General features: G+C 44.3%; 1 long non-coding RNA gene and 1 pseudogene across 1 annotated transcript; both read left to right on the plus strand.

The window, feature by feature from the left end:
- Window positions 1-27868, plus strand: part of LOC149290427 (uncharacterized) — a 429900-nt pseudogene that overhangs the window by 156939 nt on the left and 245093 nt on the right.
- On the plus strand, window positions 19347-20812 carry LOC149290433 (uncharacterized). The gene is made up of 3 exons (XR_016277233.1): window positions 19347-20154; window positions 20248-20382; window positions 20752-20812. It is a non-coding gene; the product is annotated as an uncharacterized LOC149290433 (long non-coding RNA).

The raw sequence follows: 27868 nt of genomic DNA on the forward strand, positions 1-27868 counted from the left end.
TCATCTGTGTCAGTGATGGGCCAGCTCTTGAAAGCAGGTGGAGAACATACTCTTCCAATTTAGCAGAGACAGTCCTGGTTAATCCTCTGTCACCCCACTTCTTCAGGGGCTTTTAAAAATGTCCCGGTTGCTCTCTTATCCTCCCACTTTCCCCCTTCTCAGCTCACTTCAGTTCCTGAGTGCCATTCGGTTTGCCCCCCATCAACTCAAAAGTGGGGAGAGGAGAGGAAGGAAGGAAGCAGGGTATTGCCCTTCCCAGGAAGCTGAAGCAAAAGAAAACTGCTGTGCCCTTCCTAGCTTGTGTGATCTTCCTCATAAATAACTTTGGCCATCTCCACCGCCTTCTGGATTACTTGTCCACATGTGTCTTGCTTTTCCAATCTGTGAAAAGTTGGGGGATGTGGGAGAACATCTCTGGATCTAAATATGGGGTGGGCCCAGTGGACCTTAAGTCCAGATTGCTTCCCAGAAATGTTTTTTAATAATGACATTTGGTTCTAAAATTTGGCAAGAAATGGCTAAATGCACCATAATTCTTTTGTGTACTGTAACTGTTGGGATAGTCAGTATCCTAATCCATCCTCAGTATCCCAGCCATGGCCTAAATTATATTGTATATTATATTGAAAGGATTCAAGACAAACTGGATCTCAAAGGCAGTAGCTTTTTTCTTGAGGACAGCATTTAAAGTTTATTTCCTGGACTGAATTCTGAAGTGATGAAATAAATATTTGGATGCACCATGTGCTTCCCTTCCCTTTTGCTTAGTCACTCTGTGGATGAGGGCTATTTTCTGTTGCAGGTGACCTTTGCGGATGTGGCAGTATATTTCACCGACGATGAATGGAAACTGTTGACGAAGAAGCAGAGGCTTATGTATAATTATATAATGATGGAGAATTATGAGAATGTGGCCTCTGTGGGTAAGGAACCGGAATCCACCAGCATTATAGAATCATAGAGTTGGAATAGACCACAAGGGTCATCCAGTTCAATCCACTTCTGCCATGCAGGAATACACATTCCAAGCACCATCCAGCCTCTGTTTAAAGACCTCCAAAGAAGAGGACTCCACCAAACTCTATGGGAGTATATTCCACTGTGGAAGAGCTCTTAATGTCCCAAGTTTCCTCCTAATATTTAGGTGGAACCTCTTTCTATGTGGCTTGCATCCACTGTGGTGTCTCCTTTTTCTGTAGTAGCAGAAAGCAAGGTTGTTCCGTCCTCAATACGATGACCCTTTCCAATATTTAAACATGGATATCATATCCACTCTTAACTTTCTTTTCTCCAGGGTAAACATACCCGGCTCTCTAAGCTGCTCCTCATAGGGCTTGATGGTTTCCAGATCCTTCACCATTTTGGTTGCCCTCCTCTGGGCATGTTCAAACTGAATTGTGGAGCCCAGAACCAGACACAGGATTATTCCAAGTGAGGCCTGACCAAAGCAGAATAGAGTGGCACTATTACTTCCCTTGATCTAGAAACTATTCTTGTATTGATGCAGCCTAGAATCACATTGGCCTTTTTAGCTGCCGCATCACACTGTTGGCCCATGTTCAACTTGTGGTCTACTTGGAGTCCTAGATCCCTTTCAAGCGCAGTTTAATTGTGATAGCAACATCCTGTAGAATATCTGAATTTGTAGTTTAGTGAGGCACTATTAGAGAGACACCAAAGGAGAGGGGCCTTGGGGATTGGGAGGCAGCCATGAAGCTGACAAATTTTAAGAACTGGTTTGAGAGAACTTCTGAGAATCGACTCAAATCCTTGTTTGTAGATATATTTAGGGGTTCCATTAAGCAATTATGAGTAATATCCATGAAGGGAGGAAAGGGGGGCACAAACCTGCTTTTCCTCTAATGTTTCTTTTCCAACTTGAGCTTAGCTCCATGGTTGATTCCAGAGGCCCTTTGTTACCCAAAATGCTGGAGTCTGGGAAGGACACCCGCAAGAGCTATGCTTTTAGGGGAATGTGGTACTTAGCTGAAAGCAGACATATAGTTTGGTTGGAGCAAAAATAACCTTGGGATTCAGCTCAACTATACCAGGCCCGGAAGCACACAGAACTCCAAAGGCATTTGAAATAGGTTTTTATGTTTTATTTAGGGGAAAAGCAATATACACACATATACAGATATAGGTGTTCACACACACACACAAGAACTAGTAACAAAGGTGGGTGAAAAGTGTGAGGCTTTGCTAATGGTAAAACTTTACCTAGATGGATCTTGATTGCAATAGCTGAGGGTCCAGAAAGGGGAGAGAAGTCAGTAACATCCATGGCAAGTGGGGCTGGTGAGTGTAGTGAGGTGTTTAGCAATGTAAACCGACAGACTGTCTGTCTTTAATTGGACTGACGTCAAAGAACAGCCAGTCAGGGCAGATATTTATTCTGTGATTGTTTCTTGGGGTCAGAAACCAAGTGTTCAGAAAGGTTTATATCATTTTAGAAAGATTCCTGGGGGAGAGAATGGTTTGAAACCAAATTGAATACAATGGGTGCTTGGTGGAAATATCTCAGACAAAAAGGATTAGCACACCGGCTCTTGGTCCTTCTTGGCTCTGAATTCCTATTGCGTCCAAAAGCCAATATACAGCGTAATCTGAGGGTGATACTCCCAGATGCAGCTCAAGAATAACATAGCAGAGTATGGAAACAAATATCCAGACATAGATATTGGCAATGCACTGACCACTTTTCACTTAAAAATAAATCAGAAACACAATTGGTTTCATTTAAATCCTTGGAGGTTCTCTATCTTGAGTTGCAAAATAATACAAATATTTGCAAGCTCTACTCTGACTTTCATCAACTTCACCATCTCTTGCTCACACAACTCCAATCCAATCCACACCAATCTGCATGTGAGCTGTATACTGGTTGTGAGTTATCTCCTGGAGCCAAACAGCATGAAGTGACTTCTGCAGTTACCTTGCATCATGCCTTGGGCTCTGACTCTGTACTCTATGGCAGTCTCACAGGATATGATTCCACCTGTCAATCAAAGTATTTTTTCACATGGTTAATGGAATATTATTTCAACAGTCCTTTGACTCTCTGCTTCCACTGATTCCCTCAAGGCAGTCCCCATTCTTTGCTAGCTCCTATGAGTAAGGATACAATCATTATATGGATTTGGGGGCTTCCAGAACAGGGTCATGCTCAGGTCACTCACACCAACTCTACTAATCTAATCTGAAATAGGGAGGGGTGAACGTGGGGCTAAATCTTGGGATAACATCTTCTCTTAATACTGAGATTATCTTGTCTGTCATTTTCCTTGTTTACAGAATCACTTGTCAGTCATGAGAGAATCCACACAAGAAAGAAGTCACATAAATGTCAGCATTGTGGGAAAAATTTTGCTTACAAGTCAGTCCTAGTGGTACATCAGAGAGGCCACACAGGAGAGAAGCCATACAAATGCCAGCGTTGTGTGAAATGTTTTCCTCAGAAGTCAATCCTAGTGACACATCAGAGAGTCCACACCAGAGAGAAGCCATACAAATGCCAGCATTGTGGGAAATGTTTTTATTGGAAGTCACACCTAGTGACACATCAGAGAGGCCACACAGGAGAGAAGCCATACAAATGCCAGCATTGTGGGAAATGTTTTGCCTACAAGTCAGTCCTTGTCATGCATCGAAAAGTTCACACCGGGGAGAAACCATACAAATGCCAACGTTGTGGGAAATGTTTTCCTCAGAAGTCAAGCCTAGAGAGACATCAGAGAGTCCATACAGGAGAGAAGCCATACAAATGCCAGCCTTGTGGGAAATGTTTTTCTCAGAAGTCAAGCCTAGAGAGACATCAGAGAGTTCACACAGGAGAGAAGCCATTCAAATGCCAGCACTGTGGGAAATGTTTTTCTCGGAAGTCACACCTAGTGACACATCAGAGAGGCCACACAGGAGAGAAGCCATACAAATGCCAGCATTGTGGGAAATGTTTTGCCTACAAGTTAGTCCTTGTCATGCATCGAAAAGTTCACACCGGGGAGAAGCCATACAAATGCCAGCCTTGTGGGAAATGTTTTTCTCAGAAGTCAAGCCTAGAGAGACATCAGAGAGTCCACACAGGAGAGAAGCCATACAAATGCCAGCACTGTGGGAAATGTTTTTCTCGGAAGTCACACCTAGTGAAACATCAGAGAGTCCACACAGGAGAGAAGCCATACAAATGCCAGCATTGTGGGAAAGGTTTTTCTCGGTGGTCAAACATAGCGAGACACAAGAGAATCCACACAGGAGAGAAGCCATATAAATCCCAGTAGTGAATTAACATTATTTTCTATCAATAATGAATACAAAAAATATTTCATTCTATGAAATATTCTATGAAAAAATATATTTTTAATCCAGTGGTGCTAAGAAAAGGCCCTTGTGATTTTGTTTGTAAGCTTTGTCTGTCGATATGTCTGTTTGTGTTTTAAAGTTGTATTTTGTTATTTTTAGGTTTTAATTGCTAATAGTATAGATAATTACTTTGGGTTGTAAATTTAGCTGGGGATTGTGGGTTGTGGTATAGGTTAGGTAGTTCGGGGGCTGGTATTTGTTATAGATGTGTAGAATAGTTATGGGAATGATAGCTTTTGCAATGTGGGGGAAGTTGGCTGAAGAAATTTGGGGGCAGGTATTGACAGAAAGAGATAGTTTCTGGGAATGGCAAAGGGGGGCTTGTTAATTGTGGGGCATAGACTGTGGGAATTGGAGGCAGGGGCTAGGATTGGAAGAGGGTGGAGTTTTAGATGTTGGGGTTTTTATGTATTGTTTGGATTGGAGTGGGCAGTTCTGGCTGAAACACTGAATTTCTGACTCTGTTTTCTCAATAAAGTTCTTTGCTTTTTCAACACATTGGACTCTTTGATGCACAGAAGTTCTGAATTTGCCTGAAACTGGCCTTTTCTTCTCTCCTCAGCCCTTAGCTCCATTCCCAGCCATGAGAACAGAAGAGGCAAACACACACACACACACACACACACACACACGCATACAGGATACACAGAGAGATCTTTATTTCCAAAGCAGAGCCTTCCTTTCCTGCCTTTCCCTCCTGAGTCCAGCTCTGCACCTTGGGCTCCGTTGCGGTCTCCTCAAAGGAAGGAAGGGGAGGCCGCTGAACCCGCAGAGCATAACTTCCTTTCCTGCAAAGGCCTCCAGAGGAATAAGCAGCAGCATCTAGGCCCTGGCAATCCCTGCCATAGAATCATAGAATCATAGAATCATAGAATCGTAGAATCGTAGAGTTGGAAGAGACCACTAGGGCCATCCAGTCCAACCCCCTGCCATGCAGGAAATCCAAATCAAAGCATCCCTGACAGATGGCCATCCAGCCTCTGTTTAAAGACCTCCAAGGAAGGAGACTCTATCACCTTCCGAGGAAGGGCATTCCACTGCCGAACAGCCCTTACTGTCAGGAAGTTCCTCCTAATGTTGAGGTGGAATCTCTTTTCCTGTAGCTTGCATCCATTGTTCCGGGTCCTGTTCTCTGGAGCAGCAGAAAACAAGCTTGCTCCCTCCTCAATATGACATCCTTTCAAATATTTAAACAGGGCTATCATATCACCTCTTAACCTTCTTTTCTCCAGGCTAAACATCCCCAGCTCCCTAAGTCGTTCCTCATAGGGCATGGTCTCCAGACCCTTCACCATTTTTGTCGCCCTCCTTTGGACACGCTCCAGTTTCTCAATGTCCTTTTTGAATTGTGGTGCCCAGAACTGGACACAATATTCCAGATGGGGCCTGACCAAAGCAGAATACAGTGGCACTATTACTTCTCTTGATCTAGACACTATACTTCTATTGATGCAGCCTAAAATAGCATTGGCCTTTTTAGCTGCCGCATCACACTGTTCACTCATGTTCAACTTGTGGTCTACTTGGACTCCTAGATCCCTTTCACACGTAGTTTCATTCAGCCAGGTGTCACCCATCCTATATCTGTACATTTTATTTTTCCGCCCTAAGTGCAATACCTTACATTTCTCTGTGTTGAATTTCATTTTGTTAGCTTTGGCCCAGCTTTCTAGTCTATTCAGGTCATTTTGAATCTTGATCCTGTCCTCTGGGGTATTAGCTATTCTCCCTAATTTGGTGTCATCTGCAAATTTGATAAGTATGCTCCCAATTCTGTCATCCAGGTCATTGATAAAGATGTTGAATAGCACTGGGCCCAGGACAGAGCCCTGTGGCACCCCACTGGTCACTTCTCTCCAGGATGAAAAGGAGCCATTGTTGAGCACCCTTTGGGTTCGGCCGGTCAACCAATTACAGATCCATTTAACAGTTCCTTTGTCTAGCCCACATTTTACAAGCTTGTTTGCAAGAATGTCATGGGAAACCTTGTCAAAGGCCTTACTGAAATCAAGATATACTATATCCACAGCATTCCCTTCATCTACCAAGCTGGTAATTTTGTCAAAGACAGAGATTAGATTTGTCTGGCATGACTTGTTTCTTTGAAACCCATGTTGACTTTTTGTGATTATGGCATTGCCTTCTAGATGTTCACAAACTCTCTGTTTAATGATCTGCTCCAGAATCTTTCCTAGAACTGATGTCAGACTAAGTGGACGATAATTGTTGGGATCCTCTTTTTTCCCCTTTTTGAAGATGGGGACAACGTTTGCCCTCCTCCAGTCTGCTGGGATCTCTCCTGTTCTCCAGGAGTTTTCAAATATGATCGCCAATGGCTCCGATATTACATTTGCCAGTTCTTTTAATACGCTTGGATGGAGTTCATCTGGTCCCGGAGACTTAAATACATTTAGATTAACAAGGTGTTCCTCTACTATCTCTTTACTTATTCTGTGCTGAAATTCCCCTATTCTGTCCTCTGCTCCATTATCTTCAGGTTGAGCACCCTTTGCCTTTTCTGAGAAGACTGAGGCAAAGAAGGTGTTGAGTAATTCTGCCTTTTCTCTATCTCCTGTTAGCATTATGCCATCTTCTCCACGCAGTGGCCCTACCGTTTCCTTCTTCGGTATGCCATGCTGAGGAGGCGCATCCAGGGGGATGTTGAGGTCGCCCAGGACTAAAAACCTAGGCGAATCCAGCAGCAGCATAAAGACCAGTTGTGTTAGCTCCGCTGGGGAGTCTGTTAAAGAACAGGGCGGACAATAAACCCACAGAATCCCCAGAGTTTCCCTAGTCTTTAAGCTGAGGCAAATACATTTGATGTGGTCCATTGTACGGATAGGTATCCTGGCCAAAGCAAGATTGTCTTCATGGACCAAAGCGACGTCCCCTTACCTGCTCATTGATGGAGAACCCGGCTGGTAAGGCCTGATCCCAGGTGGCTGAGCTCTCATCACCCAGCCAGGTCTCCATGAAACAAGCCAGGTCAGCCTCTTGGTCCAGTAGGAGATCATGGACTATGTGTGTTTTATTTTTGACTGACCTGGCATTACACAAGAGCAGAGAAAGGTTCTGTGGATGGTTGGGTATGCTCTCCAGCCCTTTTGGGATAGCAGGGTGAATGGAAGGGGAGAGAGATATCTGTCAGGGTCCTAACTGCAGCCCCTCTTGCAACACAAAAGGCAGTACTTTGAAAAAGGAATAGCTTTTATTGAAGAAGATACATGTAATAGAAGTGACTTTTTTTGTCAGGAATGAAAGAAAGTATGGATATATCACTTTTATAACCATATCAACCTCACCCCATTAACCAATAAAGCTAATTAACTGAATAGCCCTTTCCTGCGCAATGTCCTCCCAGCCAGGATTCTGGCAGCGTTTCTAAAAACAATTAAGCTCTTATGTGCCTTTTCTCAATCACTGCACCTGTGGCTTACGACCACAGAACTCAGCCACACAACAGTTTTAATTAACATTATGGCTTGACTATATATATATATATATATATATATATATATTGAAACCCCATCAATCCCAATCTAATATGATACCATATGAAAATATAATAAGCATAAACACATAACAACATAATACATTATAACAATACCAATAACTATGTTCCCCCTCCTTTTACAGAGACCAGTCTTTTAAATTCCAGCCTCTGTTAGAAGGGTGATTCCCACACATTCCAATCCTAGCAAACAAGGACATTCTTTAGCTATGATCTCTCTACCTCTTTCTAGTATCTTCTATTAAAGCACATATTAAAACATACTATTTTAACCCACCATAAATCCCATATATCTTAACTCTAATCTAAACCTATAACCTTTATGGCATAAATGCCAAATGAATAAATGCATAAATAAAGATATTCATGACATATTGTGATTTCAGGCTGGTGCTCCTTCCCTGAATGAGACTTGCCCATTGCAACCTGAGGCTGATGCTTCTTGCCTGAAACACTGAGACTGGCCCATTGTGACCTCAGGTTGATGCTCCTTGGATGAAGGATTGAGACAGTACTGTTGTGACTTCAGGGTGGTGCTCTTTACCTGAAGGATTCAGACTGGCCCATTGCATGTCAGAAACAGTGTATAAGGGTTCTGCCATAAAGAGTAAAATATTAGGGTTTGGTTATTAAAGTAGGAGCTATAGTTGTAGTTCATAGCAGGTAGTGTAGAGTGATGGGTTATAGAGAGCATGTAGGGGGAAATGTTAGAAAGACAGATCGAGTGGCTTTTAGATGAAGGAGGGCGTTTGGAGAGGGGCTGGGGCTGCAGCTGGAGATGGTTATCAAGGAGGAGTGAAGTTGGCTTGGAAAGACCGCTCTTCAATGTGAGTCTGTCTGGGAGAAGGGAAGGGAAGTAGAGACAACCTTGGTATCTATGCAACCTCCGCTTGTGTTGCTTTAGCTTGGGAATTGGGGGCTGGCTTAGGGAGGGGTTGAACAAGGTCCTTTGGACTTCAGACTTTGCAAAAAGGTGTTAATGGATGTTTCTGCCTGGATTCATCAATAAAGCTTCCTTTGTTTCAAATGAGTTTTATTTTTTGAGCACAGGACTGACTGCAGATCTCACCATTTGCAAAGTCTCACAGTTTTAACTCCAATGGAGACCCAGGAACAAGAAGAGCTCTTGGAGAACCCGGTGGTTCTGGAGATCCCGGTGGTGGAGGAGCAGGTGCCTTCTTCAGAGGAACTAGGAGCCAAGCCCAATGCTGGGAAACCTCCTGAAGCTCACACCATCCAGGCCACCACTGGAGGATTTGGGTTTCCGGCCCCAGACTGGGTAAAGGAAGGCCGTCGGGGGGCAGAGTGACATCCTGGGACCTGGCAGTGGGGGAGTCCCTTGATAGCCGCCCCAGGACAGAAGAACCCCAGGTAGACATTTATCGAATGGAGGAAGACATAAAGGAATTAAAGGACCGTATGAAGTGGATGGTGTCCAAGTTAAAGATGTAAGAGAAATGTGTGAGTTCTGACTTAAACCCAGAGCTGAAGAACCAAAGAACCAAGGAATGGTGTTTTAAATCAAGCTAAAGAACTAAACAAGATGGTTCCACACAGAGCATTGATGTGAAGGAGGGATTTGGCAACTGAGAGGAGGAAAGGCTGAGGAATTTGGAAGCTGAAGCAGGGCGATGTTCAGGTGTGTCGAACTATGACCGGGAAGGTAGCTTTTCTCCTGAGTCGCAATAAAGAGGAACTGACAGGACAATGGACTAGTTTGAACAGAACGACCTGCCTTTGAACAGCTGTCTCCTGCCGAAAAGAAGAAGTTGAGTAATGGGCTGCAATATTGCCAGACTTCACCAGCCAAAAGCCAGAGAGAAGAAAAGTATAAGGAGCCTTGGCTTTCACCCTAATTTTGTTGGCACCAACCGCGCAGCAATGATGTCATCCCCAGCCTTTGAGGACAACTGATCAATGTCTGGCCGAAGGAAAGTGTGTGTGAGTATTGTATGGATGTGTGAGTGAATGGAAGAGCTCTTGATAATCAATGTTTGTATTATTTTTGTGATTTAATAAATGTTACATGTATAGTGTTTAAAACCAAATTTGGTGTCTCACTATCTGTTTTAGCCCTGCTCTGAACAAGTCCACGGAAAGAGAAATTTTCATTACAAGTTCTCAGGCTAAACAGGTTGCCCTTACAAACTTGGGCATAACAACGATGTGGAGGAGGAAGACGTCAGAGGCAAACTGAGGGCAGCTGATGCTCCTTGCCTGAAGCATTGAGACTGTTCCATTGTGACTTCAGTCTGATGCTCTTAGCCTGAAGCATTGAGACTGTCCCATTGTGACTTCAGTCTGATGCTCCTTGCCTGAAGCATTGAGACTGTTCCATTGTGACTTCAGTCTGATGCTCCTTGCCGGGCGCAATACAAAGTGTTGGTTATTACCTTTAAAGCCCTACATGATTTGGGCCTCAGTTACTTGAGAGAAGGCCTCTCCATACACAATCCGCCCCACACTCTTAGAACATCTGGGAAGAATCTATTAGATTACCCAAAGGTCAGGCTAAGAACAACTTCCCACAGACCGAACACAGCCATGGCCCCCAAGTTATGAAACAACTTGCTGGAGGAGATCCGTCTTATCACCACCTTGGATGTTTTCAATAAAGCACTTAAGACAGATCTCTTGTAAAGAACGTAAGGAAAATCCCACATTTGATTGCAATTGTGCATTTAAACGATGTTTTTATTTGTCCTGAATTAGGTTTTAGGCGACTTGTTATTTTACTGTGTGTAAATTGGATGCTATTGTTGTTTTATGGCTATTTTATGGTTGTAATACCACCTCGATCCATTGGGAGAGGGGGAAAATACAGATAAAACATTATTATTATTATTATTATTATTATTATTATTATTATTATTATTATTATTAAAATCTGTCAGGTTGGTGACTGCCTATCAATCCCCAAGGCCCCTCTCCTGGCCCTTCCCAGAGCTCCCTTTCTCTCCGCACAGAGCTAGGCAATCCTGGTTTTGCTCCTGCCTCCCCCTCCTGGCTCCCAGAGGCTTCTAATCACAGAATCATAGAGTTGGAAGAGACCTCAAGGTCCATCCAGTCCAACCCCATTCTGCCATGCAGGAATCGAAGCATCCCCAACAGATGGCCATCCAGCCTCTGTTTAAAGACCTCTAAGGAAGGAGACTCCACCAAAATGTCTGAGGGAGTTTGTTCCACTGTCGAACAGCCCTTACTGTCAGAAAATTCTTCCTAATGTTGAGGTGGAATCTCTATTCCTGTAGCTTGCATCCATTGCTCTACGTTCTAGTCTCTGGAGCAGCAGAAAACAAGCTTGCTCCCTCCTCAATATGACATTCCTTCAAATATTTAAACAGGGCTATCATATCACCTCTTAACCTTCTCTTCTCCAGGCTAAACATCCCCAGCTCCCTCAGTCGTTCCTCATAGGGCAAGGTTTCCAGACCCTTCATCATTTTAGTCGCTCTCCTTTGGACCCGCTCCAGTTTCTCAACATCCTTTTTAAATTGTGGTGCCCAGAACTGGACACAATATTCCAGGTGGGGCCTGACCAGAGCAGAATAGAGTGGCACTATTACTTCCCTTGACACTATACTTCTATTGATGCAGCCTAAAATCGCATTGGTCTTGTTAGCTGCTGCATCACACTGTTGACTCATGTTCAATTTGTGGTCTACTTGGATCCCTAGATCCCTTTCACACATAGAAGTCTCTCATTCAGCCAGGTGCCCCCCATCCTATATCTGTGCATTTCATTTTCCCGCCATAAGTGCAGTACCTTACATTTCTCTCTGTTGAAATTCATTTTGTTAGCTTTGGCCCAGCTTTCTAATCTATTAAGATCATTTTGAATTTTGATCCTGTCCTCTGGAGTATCACTTACTCCTCCTTGTTTGGTGTCATCTGCAAATTTGATAAATATACCCCCATTTATGTCATCCAGGTCATTGATAAAGATGTTGAATAGCACTGGGCCCCGGACAGAACTGGACTCCCCACTGGTCACTTCTGTCCAGGATGAAAAGTAGTCATTGCTGAACACCCTTTGGGTTCGTCCAGTCAACCAATTACAAATCCATGTAACAGTTTCCTTGTCTAGCTTGTTTCATGTTTTTGTTTTATATAATGTTTAATTTGGTTAATTGCTATTAGTGAATTGCCAAGAGTGGCCAGCAGATGGCGCTCCAGGATAGAAGTTGGTGAGAAGCCCAAGGAGACTGCAGTGTCTTGAGTATCCACAAGAGGGCGGTGTTGTATCAGGAATGTTCTTTATTGATAAAACCGAAGTCTATGGGGATTAATGTGTTTTCCCATTGGCTCCCCATTCCTGAGGGGGCGTGGCCTCCTTCGCTTTACCTGAACCTTCCTCCACTCCCATTGGCTGCCTATTTCCCCCCTCGGTTGCCCTGAAAGCGAAAGGACCTCTGGAAGGAAATGGAGGGAATTGCAGTGCTGCATCATGGGAAATTTGCAACCGGGGGGTTTGCGGTGGTGAAACAGAGCAGAAGCGAAGCTGCATTCCACACCAGACCAATTCGGAGTGGAATCGGAGTGAGCTTGGAAGCAATTTCTGTGAATTCACTTGTTACCGATTTCGCCAAAATGAGGGGTCACTTTGGAATCACTGCGGAAGCCCCACGGAAGGAGCCCCATAGAAAGGAATCACATGTGATAACATTCATGTTGTCGCGTGAATTCGCATTGTTGGACCCGCAGTGGCTTTGGATCTGAGCTGCAAAGAGCTGCAAAAACCTCCGTGTGATAAACACAGTCTTTCAGATTTCACAAGGCTCTGTGGTTTTGGGAAGAAGAAGCTAATTACCACAATTGTGGTTGATAATAATAATAATAATAATAATAATATCCCATTCTCCCTCATAAAGGGACACAACTGAAATTACAAGTTTAAGACAACAAACTCTCTTTTCCTGGAGTCTGCACCCATTGCTCCGTCTCCCGGTCTCCTGTGCTGGAAGGAAGGAGAGCGTGGAATTCTGGGAAAGGCTGGCGGTTGGCTTGGAGCCTGAATAGGGTTCTAGAAGGCTGGTGGCTTTGACCGTTGGCTGCTTAGGAGGAAGAAGGGCTCCTTCTGGGTTTCCTTGGCAGGAAAGGGAAGGTGGGTGCCTCGAGATGGCGATGGGGGACCCCCAAATTTGGTTCCTCTGTGAGAAGGATCGCTGAAGGGAAGAGCCCCCATTTTGGAGCCAAGGGTGGGGGTCTGGAGGGTCTTCTGTAGGGAGGTAGCTTTGAGGGCTGGAAGCAAGGAAGGCCCCCTCCTCCTCCCCTCTTCTCCGGCTGCCAGGCCTCCTCTCCTCTCTTGGGAGTTTCTGTGGGACCCTGAGATTTTGGAGAGAGATCCAAGAGGATCAAAGGGAGGCTGGGACCAAATAACCTCAAAATATGATCAAGATTGCAAGGTTCTTTCTGAGGAAGGAGAGGCAAACTAGGAGAGGCTACAGCTGTTTGCTTTTGCCTGAGCCTCTGGGAAGGGCCCCTCTTCTCCTTTCTCCTTGGCTGTCTTCATGGAGGGCAGACTCCTTTTGACCTTTGGACTCAGTTTGCAGCAATGGCAGTGAGCTCAAGAGAAGGGGAGAAATGGCAGCAGGAGGAGGAAGAAACTGTGGCATTTGAAGAGCAGCTGAAAAGGTGGGAGGGCAGAGGATGAACCAGGGGAGGGTCCCTGCCAAACTGGGAGAGTTGGAGGGTATGCAGAAGGAGTTGGGCCTGGAAATGGAGGAGGAGAAGGAGGACTTGCAAAATGACTTCCATGGATGAGGAAGCTGGGCCAAGTCCATGACATACAATGGCCCAGTGAAACGATGTCCATTTTGTAGGAGACAGTGTGGCCTAGTGGCTTGAGCATAGTGGAACTACGACTCTGGAGATCAGGGTTTGAATCCCAGCTCCAACATAGAAACTCTCTGGGTGACTGGGCAAGTCACACTCTCTCAGCCTTGGGAGAAGTCAAAGGGAAACATTAAATATAGACATTTAAATATTGCAATTGCTATAGTTGTTATTGAGTTGTTATTGCTGTCTATCTATACATTATGATTGTATGTAGATTATTGGAAGAAAAAAATAAAAAATAGACTCATTAAAATCAAACAGACACATGGTTCCTACCCAGCCCTCCTCCTATTGAGATCTTTGGGAGAGATGAAGGCTGGGGCCAACCCTAGGACTCCAATCCTAGCCCCATTTCCTGGAAATTAAGGGGATGTACAGGCCGCCCCTTTTAGCGCGAGATCAGGGCCACGACAAACACGCTGCTTTTTGCAGCTACTTTTTGCACTATGATAAGGCTACGCTGTGGCCCTGATATGGCCTTTCCATAGTGCAAAAAGGAGCTCCTTTCTGCTCCTGGGGAAAAGTGCCACATCCGCCAATGGTGCGGCTTTTCTGCACTCCTTTGGCACTGCGTCATCTGGATGTAGTGCCAGAGGAACGCCGTGACGTCACCTGCGATGTGGTGCCGTGTGCAACGTCACACCGGCATGTGGGAAGAGTCAGGGAGTGCGCTGCGCAGACACCATCTTCGCCCTCATGCCGGCTAACGATGCTGGTCTCTACGCCCCGAAAGGCCCAGTGAACTGTCTTAGTCTTTCCAGCATTCACAAGAGTCTCTCTCTGAGGGTTTGGAGGTGAGACTAATAATAGTAATAATAATAATATCATCACTAATTTATATCCTGCTTTCCAACTGATTTATTTTGAATTTTAGGGAAGGTTCAGGTTTGATTTGCCCTTAGCGCTGTTGAATTGTATTTTCGGTGGTCTGTGAAAGATTGCATAAATGTGTGCACATAAAAACACTTTGTATTTTCTGCAGGTGTGGAAAGAACCAAGATGCTTCCAAAGGAAGGGAGAGAAGAGAAACGACCCTCAATTCCTCCTTTGTGGAAGAAACTGGAGGAAAGAAGACCTCCGGAAAGGTTAGTGTCCAGACCTCCTTTTTTGTGGTGGAGCCATTGGGAATTTGACTGACTAGGATGCAGTGGGGCTGTTATTTCCAATCCTCTGTCTTTCAGCGAAGGCTATTTTCTATTGCAGATTACCTTTAGAGATGTGGCAGTGTTCTTCTCAGAGGAGGAATGGCCACTCTTGAGTCCAAAGAAGAAATTTCTGTACAACGAGGTGATGATGGAAACCTATGAAATTGTGTCCTCTGTGGGTAAGGACCCATTGCCCTTCCTATAGAATGGGGGAAAGTGCTCTAGAAAGCTACATTTCATGCAACACTGGCTCCAGTTTAATTTTTATAGCAACAGCCTGGGAAATCATGGAAATTGTAGTTTGTATTTTCTAAAACTGCCCACATTACACCGGTTCTTAAATCCATCCACTGGCTGCCCATTAGTGTCTGGGCAAGATACAAGGTGTTGGTTGTAACCTTTAAAGCCCTACATGGCTTGGGTCCAGACTACTTGCAGGAGTGCCTTCTTCCACACAATCCTCCCTTCACTGGAAAAAGTCTCCTAAAGCCTAAGAAGACTAGATTGGCTTCAACAACAGAGAGGACCTTTTCTTCTGCCATTCCTAGGCTTTGGAATGACCTGCCAGAAGAGATCCATCACATCACCACTTTAGAAGCCTTTAAAAAGGCTGTTAAGATGGATCTCTTTCGGCAGGTCTTTCTAGAACACTGTCACCGACACTGTTATTGATACCGATACCCCGGCTGCCCTGCATAGATAGAAGTTCTCCCCTCAGCCTCTCCACCCAATCTAGTCTTCACATGTCTTTAAAGAACAAAGGAGGTAGGAAGGAGAAAGATGTAGATGGTAATAATAAGAACAAAAATAAGAAAAAGTGTGATGTTTGTTTGAATTGTAATTTTATTGATTGTATGGTTGTTTATTCTGAAAATAAAAAGAATTTGAACATTATTTATAGTTTGACCTCAGTATCTGCTGAGGTTTGGTTTCAGGACCCCACTTAGTAACCAAAATCCGTGGATGTTCAAGTCCTATTACAAACAATGGGGTTGTAGTATGATGTGCCTTACATAAAATGGCAAAATCAGGGTTGGCTTTTGGGGGATATATTGAGATGCAGAATCTGTGGATACTGAAAGCTAACTGTGAAATGTTAAAAAGCAGTTGAAATCATCCCATTAAGAGAAATGCAACCCATGTCATTGGACTCATGGAGAAGTGGTCAGATGGAACCAAGGAGAATGTGTTTCTTTGGTTGGTTTCCCTGGAAAGAACTGAGAATCTGGTCCAAGGAGGGAGTTGAGTCAGTTGAGGCTGAGAGAAGGAGGAGAGACCTCAGGACAAGAGCATTTCTCTGGGTTAGTTTGCCTGTTTCCTATTTTATTTTAGTGTTTTGAGTACTGTCTTTCTTACAGTGGAACCTACTCCTGCTTTGTGAAGGCATCACAAGTTGGACTGGTTGATCTCACCTGAAAGCTTCCTTCTTATTCATCCATTCCTATTGTACATTCTTTGAACTGTATGGTTGTGTTATTTATTACATTTCATCCCACCTTTCTCTCATGGATGGATCTCAAGGTGGCTTAGGATACAAAATGCAGAATGAACAAAAGCATTTCTTAAAAAAGAACAGATGCTAGTAAAATAAGGATACTGCTATTCCTTCATTTGGAAGTTTGTTCTCCAAGATCTGCAAGGGATAATCTACAAATGTTAACTGGGAGGGAAAGAGGACATTGGAGGACAATGGCTTGGAGTTATATCACATAGACAGTAGTGAATGGAGACTTCCATGTTAGTGGGTTGGTGAATCTGCTCTGTCTTTTAGTCTGAGCTCTCTCTGGGGCTGACTCTATTTTGGAAATGGGCTCCAGCCCCATGGATGAAAACCTGGAGGAAATTCAATGCCCCAATAATATGGAAGTCACAGTCTGTCAAAGTTTACATGAAATGTGTGAAATGTGGTTTTTGTTTTGCTGTTGTCTGTCCTGAATTTCCCATCTCCACTAAATGACCCCAAGATCAAGCAAGAAGAGAGAAGGAGAAAACTGTGACTCCTTCCACTTTCTCAACCCCATGCAGAAATGTATGAACCTCTTCCATGGCCATGCTTAGACACAGCTTTGCTCCTTAGAAAACACAAGGCTTGTAATCTTTCACAGAAGACATATTATTTGGGAGGCAGTTCAAGAAAAATCCTTCCAGGAAGGTGCCCCAAATTTCTTTTCTAGGCATAGAGGCTGGTGGGCTTTTCATCTACAGTTTTATGGTGGAGGTGGCCTATGACAAACCTCATTTGAACACAGACAAATGAAGAACTGCCTTCAACTTGACCACTAGCGAACCTGCTAAAAGTTTACATGATGAAGAGAGTTCTTCCTGATAGATCCTATGATGCTTCTCCTTAGTTTCACTTAATTTGCTGAGGTAAAATTGTATTTATTTGTTAGACTGTTCTTATACTTAAAACAAAAATCTTCTCCAGACAATGGTCTTGGAAAGAAGAAAGGTCTCTCCACAAAATTGTCTGGCCTTAACATGAATGAGAAAGGCATAATGTTAAATGAAGAAGAGACAGCGATCGTGACCCAGAGTCCAAAGCAGAAATTTTCTGACCCAGAGGAAGGGAGCCAAGTGAGTCTGGGACACTTTTATGCAAGAGGTTCTTGGCCTTAAGAGAAAAGCCGCAATATGGAAAAGGGGCACCAGCTCATCTTTCTACTCTTTGTTCAAATGGACAGGTTTTCTCTGACCTACGGAGTCAAAGCAGCCCATTTGGATGTTGAATGCGGATTGGAGGATGACTCACATTTGCAGCTGGGATCTTACTGGCATGGCTACAGGAACATGGATCTCATAGAATCAGAGGACGACCTGGAACTAACTGACAAGGAACAGAAGAAGCTCATGCACTTTCCATGGTGTTTTAGAGTTGGGCAGCGTGTTCACATCTGGCTGTCTTGGAAAGAGAGTTAGTTATTCCTCCCCACTGAGAATTTATCCTTAAAGTAATGGAGGTCAGAGCAGGGGAGCATTAAATCTGCCTCAAACTTTTTACTGAACTCTCTTCCCCCCAATAAATTCAATGCCTTGGACAATCAAGATTAAAACCAACATGGATTCACTGTCCCACTAAGATGGAAACGACTAAGGGGGTTAGACACAGTGGGATGCAGACCTTTGTCTCTAGTGAGAGCCGTTCGATGAATTTTACGAGGCAAGTCAAGTTTATTTACATACCCCCTTTCTAATGGGAAAAAAGTATATAAAGTGAATTCCTTGCCATGATAAACACAGATTTAGGCTACAGATACAAGGGAATATTTGATTATACAACATTTTTGTTGGAGATTTGGGATATCTGCATTGCATATGTAAACAAAACTAGACACATTTCCTGTTAAACTTCCTGCATCTATTTGTAGAAAGGTACACAAGCCGAAATGATTTGTCTTGCTGGGATTTGCTGTTTTAGTTGATTTGGAGATAGTTATACAAACTCATTTTGTTTGTTTATTGTATCATTACCTTTACGTAACTGTTACTTCTCATTGTTATTAATACAGAATGACAGGGAGAAAAACTGTGCAATCACAGATCATGCGTTGTGGAGTTCCTATTACAATGGAACAACCATTAATACCATAATGACCATGTGAATCAGATGTGTCACCTACAAGCTGCTCGCAGAAAACAATGTTCACATCACGTTCAAAATCACGCCTTCCAACCCTTGCTTGCCTCGCTCTGGTAGGGGACTTTTAAAAAACATGTGGGATATTCTTTTCTTTTTGTGTATTTTCCCATCCAAAGATCCTGGAAGTTGAGAGAGACAAAACGCCACAGGAGGAGCATCTCCAAACCCAGCGTGACTACTACTGAATTTGGTCAAGAAAAAGAAGCAGGAAAACAAGCGCTTGAAAGAGAAAAGCTCACAGGTGCCACAAGATCTCTTTGCAAATTTAAAGAAGAGTGATTTAAGTCGGGTAAACCTATATTCTAAAAATATGGCAAATTAAAATAGAAGAGCCGACAGCCTTTGAAAACAATTTGAAACCAAACACATGCACAAATATGGATTAAATCCAAAGGCACCGGGAAGCAAAAAGCCAAGTTTTATTTGGCATTCAATGAAATCAGTGTTGGTGCCAATTGGACCCCTGAAGGCGCCCTAGTAGAAAAGGCCCTCTCTCACATCCTCCCACCATAAACAGAGCCCACTGGAGGAACATGGAGGAGGTCCTCTCCAAAAGACTTTATTTCTTAGGCAGATGGGTCCATAGGAAGCACTCCTTCAAGTACAGGGGTTCCAAGCCATTTAGGTCTTTAAATAACTAAGTGCCTAGTTCCAATCGTAACAGATGTAGTTTTGCAAACTTGCAAGAAGCAGTTAATGAAACCTCTTGAAGCCCAAGAGAGGTTTGACAGGGATGGGATCCAGTGCTCACATAAATGAGATGCTTCCAGCTGCTACTATTTTCCTTCTTAGGTAGGGATCCTTTCCCTCCTCTGATCAAGGTGAAAAACAAACAAGCAGCTTCATTTATATACCGCTTCATACTGAACTAACAGTGTCTAAGTGATTTACAACTGTAAGCTAATTGCCCCCAACAATCTGGGAAGTCATTTTAGCAACTTCCTCGGAAGGATGCAAGCTGGAGTCGAGCTTGAGCCCTTTCGCTGGTCTTGAACTCGCAACCTTATGATTTTGAGTGAGTGGCTGCAGTACAGGCATTTATCCGCTGTGTCACCAGGGCTCCTAAAAGCAGAAGCCCTGTGTAAAAAGGAAAACAAATCCATCAAAGGCAAGGATGAGGGTGGGATTAAAGTCTCTCTTCAGCACTCGGACAACCCGTCGGAAGAAGGAAAGGATAAGGTAAAGCAAACCCCATAGATCCCATCATCAATGTCTCTCCTGTACCAGTTTAGTAAAATGCATCAGGAGATTTTTGGCTGGCCATTGGAAGAACATCCCGTGGATGATATGTTGGATTCCAGGATGCAACCTCATACTGAGAAAAGCGAGAGAGGCAGGCTGACTTCTGAGCAGGTACATTTCAGCCAGCTAAATGGAGTGTCTCCTCCATGTGCCAGCCAGCTCTTTCACAAGGGGCATTGTTCTTGCTACTTCATTGCTTGTTTTGGGATTGAAAAAAATATTCATTTGCATCTTTTAGCAGAAAGAAGGTATAAAAAGGATTCCCTTGGTCGCCTTTCCTCCATCCTTTCTTCCTTTTTTCTAGAAGCAGGGACAGGATAAGAGCCTTGAAAAAATGGGGGAGAAGAAGGAGAACAAGGAAGATACAGAAAAGGAGGATGAGAAGGAGAAGAAAGAAACAAAAGAGGGGGAAAGAGAAGGTAGAGCCAGCATGATGTGGCTATTTTAGTTTTAAACTAGGTCTCCCAAAAAGTCCCTTTGTCTCCTTTACTCCATCCTTTCTTCCATCCTAGAAGGATGGACAGGATAGGAGCCTTGAAAAAACAGAGCAGAAGAAAGAGCACAAAGAAGATAAAGAAATTCTTGCAATCAGTCCAGAAAAGAAGGATGAGAAGAAGAGGGGAAAAACCAAGGACAAGACAGAGAAGGTATAGCAAGTATAGCATGCCTGTTTAAATATTAAATTAGGACCCTAGCAATCAGGGTTCAATTCCCTGATCAAACATAAAAAAACCCACTGGGTGACCTTAGGCAGGTCAAACACTGTCAGCCTCACAAGATTGCAATGGCAAACCCCCTCTAAATAAATTTGCCCAGAAGAACCTAAGACAGGTCTGCCTTTAGGCCTCCATTAGTCAAAAATGACCCGGAGACATGCCAGCACCACCAACAGCAGCACCACAACAAGGCAATGTCACACCTTCTCCCCCTCCTTTCTTTCAATGGCCAGATCCCTGATTTTGTCACATCCTTAATTTTACTTTAGGACTAATCTGCCCAATTTTCTTCTTTCACAGGCCAAAGACAGTGAGGCCAAAGTTGGAGATACAAGGAACCCACCAAAGTGCCCTGTCTACGATGCAAATGGGAGCGAGCCCATAGCTATCGTGGAACAGGAGGAAGAAGAGGAGGAAGAGCAACTGGACCAAGAAACATTTGACATTGTACGCTTTCTGCCACTCCTAACATGTTGAAAGCATGCAGAAAAGAGTATCCATTGAACTCTTCTTCAGCATCACATTTTAGATGAGCTGATTTTCCACTTTCCTTAGCTGTCCAGAGCAATAGGCAAGTTTAAACAATTCCTCCCACCTTCCCTCCCACCCTTCACTTTCACATGGCTCCTCTCTGTTTGTTCCCCTCTTCAGTGCGAAGAGAAGATGCGGCCAGTCAGGAAGGCCATACAAGATCGGGACAACCCAGGCAAGGGGCGCTTGGTGGAAGAACTGGAGAATATTATACACAGCTGAGAGGCAGTGAACAGGCAGGCCCAGCTCCATCAGGGTTAGCCTGAAGAAAGAGAGCCCTCCCAGCAGTCCATCTGCCTTGATCCAGGCTGCAGAGGGAGAGAAGAACCACTGGCCCTCATCCCCTTCCCCACCACCATTCCCTTCTCCTTTTGTGTCGCATCATTTCAGATTGTAAGCCTGAGGGCAGGGAACCGTCTAATTAAAAATAATAATTGTAAGCCACTCTGAGAGCCATTAGGGCTGAAGGGCGGGGTATAAATACCTTAAATAAATAAATAAATATTTAAACAGGGCTATCATATCACCTCTTAACCTTCTCTTCTCCAGGCTAAACATCCCCAGCTCCCTAAGTCGTTCCTCATAGGACATGGTTTCCGGACCCTTCACCGTTTTAGTTGCCCTCCTTTGGACACGCTCCAGTTTCTCAACATACTTTTTGAACTGTGGTGCCCAGAACTGGACACAATATTCCAATTAGGGCCTGACCAAAGCAGAATAGAGTGGCACTATTACTTCCCTTGATCTAGACACTATATTCTATTGATGCAGCCTAAAATCACATTGGCCTTGTTAGCTGCCTCATCACACTGTTGACTCGTGTTCAACTTGTGGTCTACTTGGACTCTTAGATCCTTTTCATACATAGTTTCATTCATCCAGGTGTCCCCCATCCTATATCTCTGCATTTCATTTTTCCACCCTAAGTGCAGTACCTTACATTTCTCCGTGTTGAATTTCATTTTGTTACCTTTGGCCCAGCTTTCTAATCTATTAAGGCCATTTTGAATTTTGGTCCTGTCCTCTGGGGTATTAGCTACGTCTCTTAATTTGGTGTCATCTGCAAATTTGATATGCCCCCATTTCTGTCATCCAAGTCATTGATAAAGATGTTGAATAGCACTGGGCCCAGGGCAGATCCCTGTGGGACCCCTTTTCTCTTGCCAATGGGATTTGCAGTGTATTCCTGGACTGTATCTCCCAGCATCCACAGGGCCAGAGAGAGGAGGGTCCTGCCCTGCATAGGGCTGCCATCTCATGGGTCTTAGGTTCTGGGAATGTGAGCCTTTGGCCAGTGTCCGTGTGGCTGGGGCTCCAGGGTCCCTCAGTCCCTCCTGCCTTGTTCCATATTAACTGCAGGAGGAGCCTGTGAGGGTGGGGCAGGGGGCGGGGTCTTCCAGCTCCTTTGCCCTCATTGGCCAGAATGAAGAAGGGGAGGAGCTTCGGCCTCTCTATTTAGCTCTGTGTGCGGAAGAGAGAGTGAGGAGCAGAGAGTGGGAAAGGGACAGAGAGAGACAGGAAGGAAGGAAGGAAGGAAGGAAGGAAGGAAGGAAGGAAGGAAGGAAGAAAGAGTGTGGGGAGTGGAGAGGAAGCAGAGGGACAAGGCCTGGAAGCGGTAGGCTTCACTGGTGTGCTGAGGCCTCCAACTGCCAAGTGCTGAGGGGGAGGTGGCCATTTTGTGTTCCGGAGGCCATTTTGTTTTGCTTGTGACTGTTGGGAACAATGTTCCGGAACCTTCTCTGAGTCTCAGTTGAACAGAGGCTCCTCTTTCTCTCCTGAGGCTCCAGAGTCAGAAGGAGGACAGGCTCCTTGGGCCAAAAGGGAGGAAGTGTGTCCCTTTGTGTGTCTTTTGTGTCTCTTTTGTGTCTCTTTTCTGAGAGGGCTTTCCTATTAGACAGCTCTGCTCCTTCTGGGGAACATGGGTTTTAAAAGGGATCAGAAATGGGAGGATAGTTTTAATATAAGCCTTATTCTTATTCTTCACAAACATCAGGGTTTGGCTTCTAAGAGGAGGCTTGTCCCCCAAAAAGGCCAAAATTGGCTCCTTTGGGAGGTTTTAAAAGTCTCCCCAGTTTTCTTATTAATAGATTTTCAGGCAAGAAGGAAGGAGACAGACCAGAATAACTCATATTACCAAGAATGAAGCAAGACTTGGGCACTTCTACCCTTTTACAACCGACTCATGCTGTATCTGCACTGAAGAAATAATCCAGTTTGAAACCGCTTTAACTCTTCCTGGCTTCATTTTGTGGAATCCTGGGATTTGTAGTTTGTTGTGACACTAGAGCTCTCTGGCAGAGAATGTAAAATCCCAGGATTCCATAGCATTGAGTGGTTAAACCGGTGTCAAAGTGCCTTATTTCTATAGTGCGGATGCAGCCTTCTTGGGAAAAGGGCTGATGATGGGGAAAAGCACTGGGGACCTCTGGGGCTTTCAGCAGATGATTCATTTATTTATGATGCACTCATTTCACATCTAGCTTTGGGGACATAACCAGGGCCCTCTCCAATTCCCCATCCACTAATCCCCCACCACTCTAAGAAGGCATGGAGTATCTGTTGTGTAGGGGAGCTGCAGTGAATCTATGCTAGGTCCGGGGGGCTTTGTTTGGTGCAAAGGGAGGAAGGGGATGCCCACCTCTGCATTGGCCCAAAGGAGGCATATGTCCCCTGCGTATGTCACCAGGAGGATGCTGTTCTCTGTGTCTTTGAGTGCTGCAGGGTTTCTTACCGAGCCAATCCTAACCCTGGTCCCTTTTCTCAGGAACTTCATCTCAGCCTCTTTGGACACAGCTTTGGGGCTTCTCTTGCTGGAAGTGACCAAGAACAGGGCCACCAGGACCCCTTGACCACCTGATGGCCAACACAGAGGCCAAGCGGAGGGAGTTGGGCTCCAACAGAAAGATGCTGCCGAAGTACAACAGCTGTTTGGTGAGTCACTATCCTATTAGCTTCATCTGTGTCACTTCTGGGTCAATTTATGAAAGGAAGCAAATAATATACTGTCCGAGTTTGGCAGAGACAGTCCTGATTAACCCTCTGCCACCCCACTTATTCAGGGGCTTTTAAACATGTCCCAGTTGGTCTATCCTCCTCCCACTTTCCCCTTTCTCAGCTCACTTTAATTCCTGAGTGCAATTGAGTTTACAGCCTATCAGCTCAAAAGTGGGGAGAAGAGAGGAAAGAAGGAGAGAGGATATGGCCCTTCCCAGGAGGCTGATGCAAAAGCAAACTGCTGTGTCTTTCCTAGCTTGTGTGATCTTCCTCATAAACAACTTTGGCCATCTTCACTACCTTCTGGGTTGCTTTCCACATGTGTCTTGTTTTTCCCATCAATGAAATGTTGGGGGCTATGGGAGAATGTCTCTGGATATAAATTGGGGGTGGGCCCAGTGACCCTTAAGCCCAGGTGCTCCCCAGAACTGCTTTATAAAAATGACATTTGCCTCCAAAATGTGGCAAGAAATGTCTAAATGCACCATAAATCTTTGGTGGCTAAATGTACTGTATGTGTTGGGATAGTCAGTATCCTAATCCATCATCAATATCCCAGCCATGGCCTAAATTATATTGTTGGTTATATTGAAAAGATTCAAGACAAACTGGATCTGAAAGGCAGTAGCTTTTTTCTTGCTGACAGCATTTAAAGTTTATTTCCTGGACTGAATTCTAAAGTGATCAAATAAGATTTGGATGCATCATGTGCTTTCCTCCCCTTTTGCTTAGTCACTCTCTGGATGAGGGCTATTTTCTGTTGCAGGTGACCTTTGCGGATGTGGCAGTATATTTCACCGAGGATGAATGGAAACTGTTAACGAAGAAGCAGAGACTGATGTACAATCATATAATGATGGAGAATTATGAAAACGTGGCTTCTGTGGGTAAGGAACCGGAATCCACTAGCATTATAGAATCATAGAGTTGGAATAGACCACAAGGGCCATCAGGTTCAACCCTCTTCTGCCATGCAGGAATACACATTCCAAGTATCATCCAGCCTCTGGTTCAAGACCTCCAAAGAAGAGAACTCCACCAAACTCTAAGGGAGTATATTCCACTGTCGAAGAGCTCTTACTGTCCCAAAGTTCCTCCTAATGGTCAGGTGGAACCTCTTTCTCTGTCGTTTGCATCCATTGTGGTGTCTCTTTTTCTCTGTAGCAGCAAAAAGCAAGCTTGCTCCATCCTCAATACGACCCTTTCCAATATTTAAACATGGATATCATATCCGCTGTTAATTTTCTTTTCTCCAGGGTAAACATACCCAGCTCTCTAAGCCGCTCCTCATAGGGCTTGATGGTTTCCAGATCCTTCACCATTTTGGTTGCCCTCCTCTGGGCATGTTCCAACTGAATTGTGGAGCCCAGAACCAGACACAGGATTATTCCAAGTAAGGCCTGACCAAAGCAGAATAGAGCAGCACTATTACTTCCCTTGATCTAGAAACTATCCTTGTATTGATGCAGCCTAGAATCACATTGGCCTTTTTAGCTGCCGCATCACACTGTTGGTCCAAGTTCCACTAGTGGTCTACTAGGAGTCCTAGATCCCTTTGAAGCGTAGTTTAATTGTGATAGCAACATCCTGTAGAATATTTGAATTTGTAGTTTAGTGAGGCACTATTGCTCTCCACTTTATAAGGATTCCAAATACTGTATTATAAACTGCCAATTGTCAGAAGCAGGTTCTGTGGTTCATCCAGAATGGTATTGGGGTTTAAGGGGGATTGTTAGTAGTTTAAATGCTAGTAGTTTTAAGTAGTTGGTAAGGATATTGGGGCCTAGAATGGCTTTGGGGAATGGAAGCAGTTGTGGAGGCTATTAACTGCCTGGTCTGTGAACTCTGGGTGGCAGACATGCCCCCGGGGGGAGAGGCACCTGTGAACGGTAGAAGAAGAAGGCCATAGGTACCTTGGCAGCCAGGCTGGTTAGGGGCTGAAGGGGAGGAAAAGGAAGGAGTGTGAAAGTAGTTAACGACAGAGGGAAAAGGTTTAGACACTTCAGGGACAGCTTAGATGTATTAATGGACCCTTCTGCCTGAGTTTCTCAATAAACCTTTTGGTGGAAGTAAAGGACTTTTTAATTCTGAAACTAAATTCCGCCCCCAGATATCTCACCAATGCTAGGATTTTGTAGGAAGACAGCATGGAGATTACCAGTAATGCATTTCTCATTGAAATGGTAGCACATCTCTGAGTATGTTTCCTTTTTTGGCCCTCTTCCAGCCTTTTGAGGTTCTGCTTCACTTCCCCAAAGGGATGCAATGGGATACTGAGGCAGAAAACTTTATTCCTATTTTCAGGCAATACAATGTGCACTTTCCCCTGAGATCCCCTGGGGGCCAATGTGACGCCCCCAATCCCCAACAGTAGCCCATCCCTGTCTTAGAGATGTCTTAATACTGCTCCCTGGTGCTTGATCCTCACCAAAACAAGTCCAGGTCCCAGCCCCCTTGCTTTGCCTTTCCCAATGAGTAATTTGTATATGGATTATCCTGCCTTTCTCAACAAATGAGCCTCAAAGTGTCCCTTTTATGCATCACATAAATGGGTGTGTGTCTGTGATAGAGAGAAGGAGCGAATATGAAAAACAGAAAGGCAGGAAAGAGATGGTGAAGGTGAAATACTGAAGCAGTGCAGATGGGCAAGAGGGAAGGTTGGAGAGCGGAGGGAAAAAGGGAAGGGGATCAGGCTTAAGAGGGGGATGAAATGCACAGATATAGGATGGGGGACACCTGGCTGAATGAAACTACGTGTGAAAGGGATCTAGGAGTCCAAGTAAACCACAAGTTGAATATGAGTCAACAGTGCAATGCGGCAGCTAACAAGGCCAATGTGATTTTAGGTCGCATCAATAGAAGTATAGTGTCAGGATCAAGGGAAGTAATAGTGCCATGGTATTCTGCTTTGGTCAGGCCTCACCTGGAATATTATGTCCAGTTCTGGGCACCACAATTCAAAAAGGATGTGGAGAAACTGGAGCATGTCCAAAGGAGGGCGACTAAAATGGTGCAGGATTTGAAACTATGAGGAACGACTTAGGTAACTAGGGATGTTTAGACTGGAGAAGAGAAGGTTAGCCCTGTTTAAATATTTGAAGGAATGTCAAGCTTGTTTTCTGCTGCTCCAGAGACTAGAGCACAGAACAATGGATGCAAACTGCAGTAAAAGAGATTCCACTTCAACATTAGAAGGAACTTCCTGACAGTAAGGTCTGTTCATAAAATAGCCACAAAACAACAATAGCATCTAATTGACACACAGTAAAACAACAAAACGGTTAAAACTGAATTTGGGACAAATAAAAACATCATTTAAAATGCACAGTTGTGATCAGAAGTGGAATTTTTCCTTAAGTTCTTTACAAGAGGTCAGTTGGGTAAGTCTGCCGGAAGGGATCCGTCTTAAGTGCTTTCTTGAAAGCATCCAAGGTGGTGTTAAGACGGATCTCCTCTGGCAAGTTGCTCCATAACTTGGAGGCCATGGCTGTGTATGCTCTGTGAGAAGTTGTTCTTAGCCTGACCTTTGGGTAATCTAATAGATTCTTCCCAGATGTTCTGAGAGTGTGGGGCGGATGGTGTAGGGAGAGGCGTTCCCTCAAGTAGCTCAGGCCCAAACCATGTAGGGCTTTAAAGGTAATAAGCAACGCTTGGTATTGCGCCGGAAGCTAATTGGCAGCCAATGTAGGGATACTGGTGTTATATGGTCTGACCTAGATGTTCTGGTGACCAATCTGGCTGCCGCGTTTTCAACTAACTAAAGCTTCCGAACTTGGTACAAAGGTAGCCCCATGTAGAGCAGTGAACTTAAGAAATGAACTTGAAATCAGGCCCTTGTTTTCATACATATTAAGGGTTCCATTTAGCAATTATGAGCAATGTCTACGAAGAG

The sequence above is a fragment of the Sceloporus occidentalis genome, unplaced genomic scaffold (genome assembly GCF_023333645.1).
Source record: "Sceloporus occidentalis isolate IW3139 unplaced genomic scaffold, rSceOcc1.0.p SCAF_39, whole genome shotgun sequence".
Lineage (NCBI taxonomy): Eukaryota > Metazoa > Chordata > Lepidosauria > Squamata > Phrynosomatidae > Sceloporus > Sceloporus occidentalis.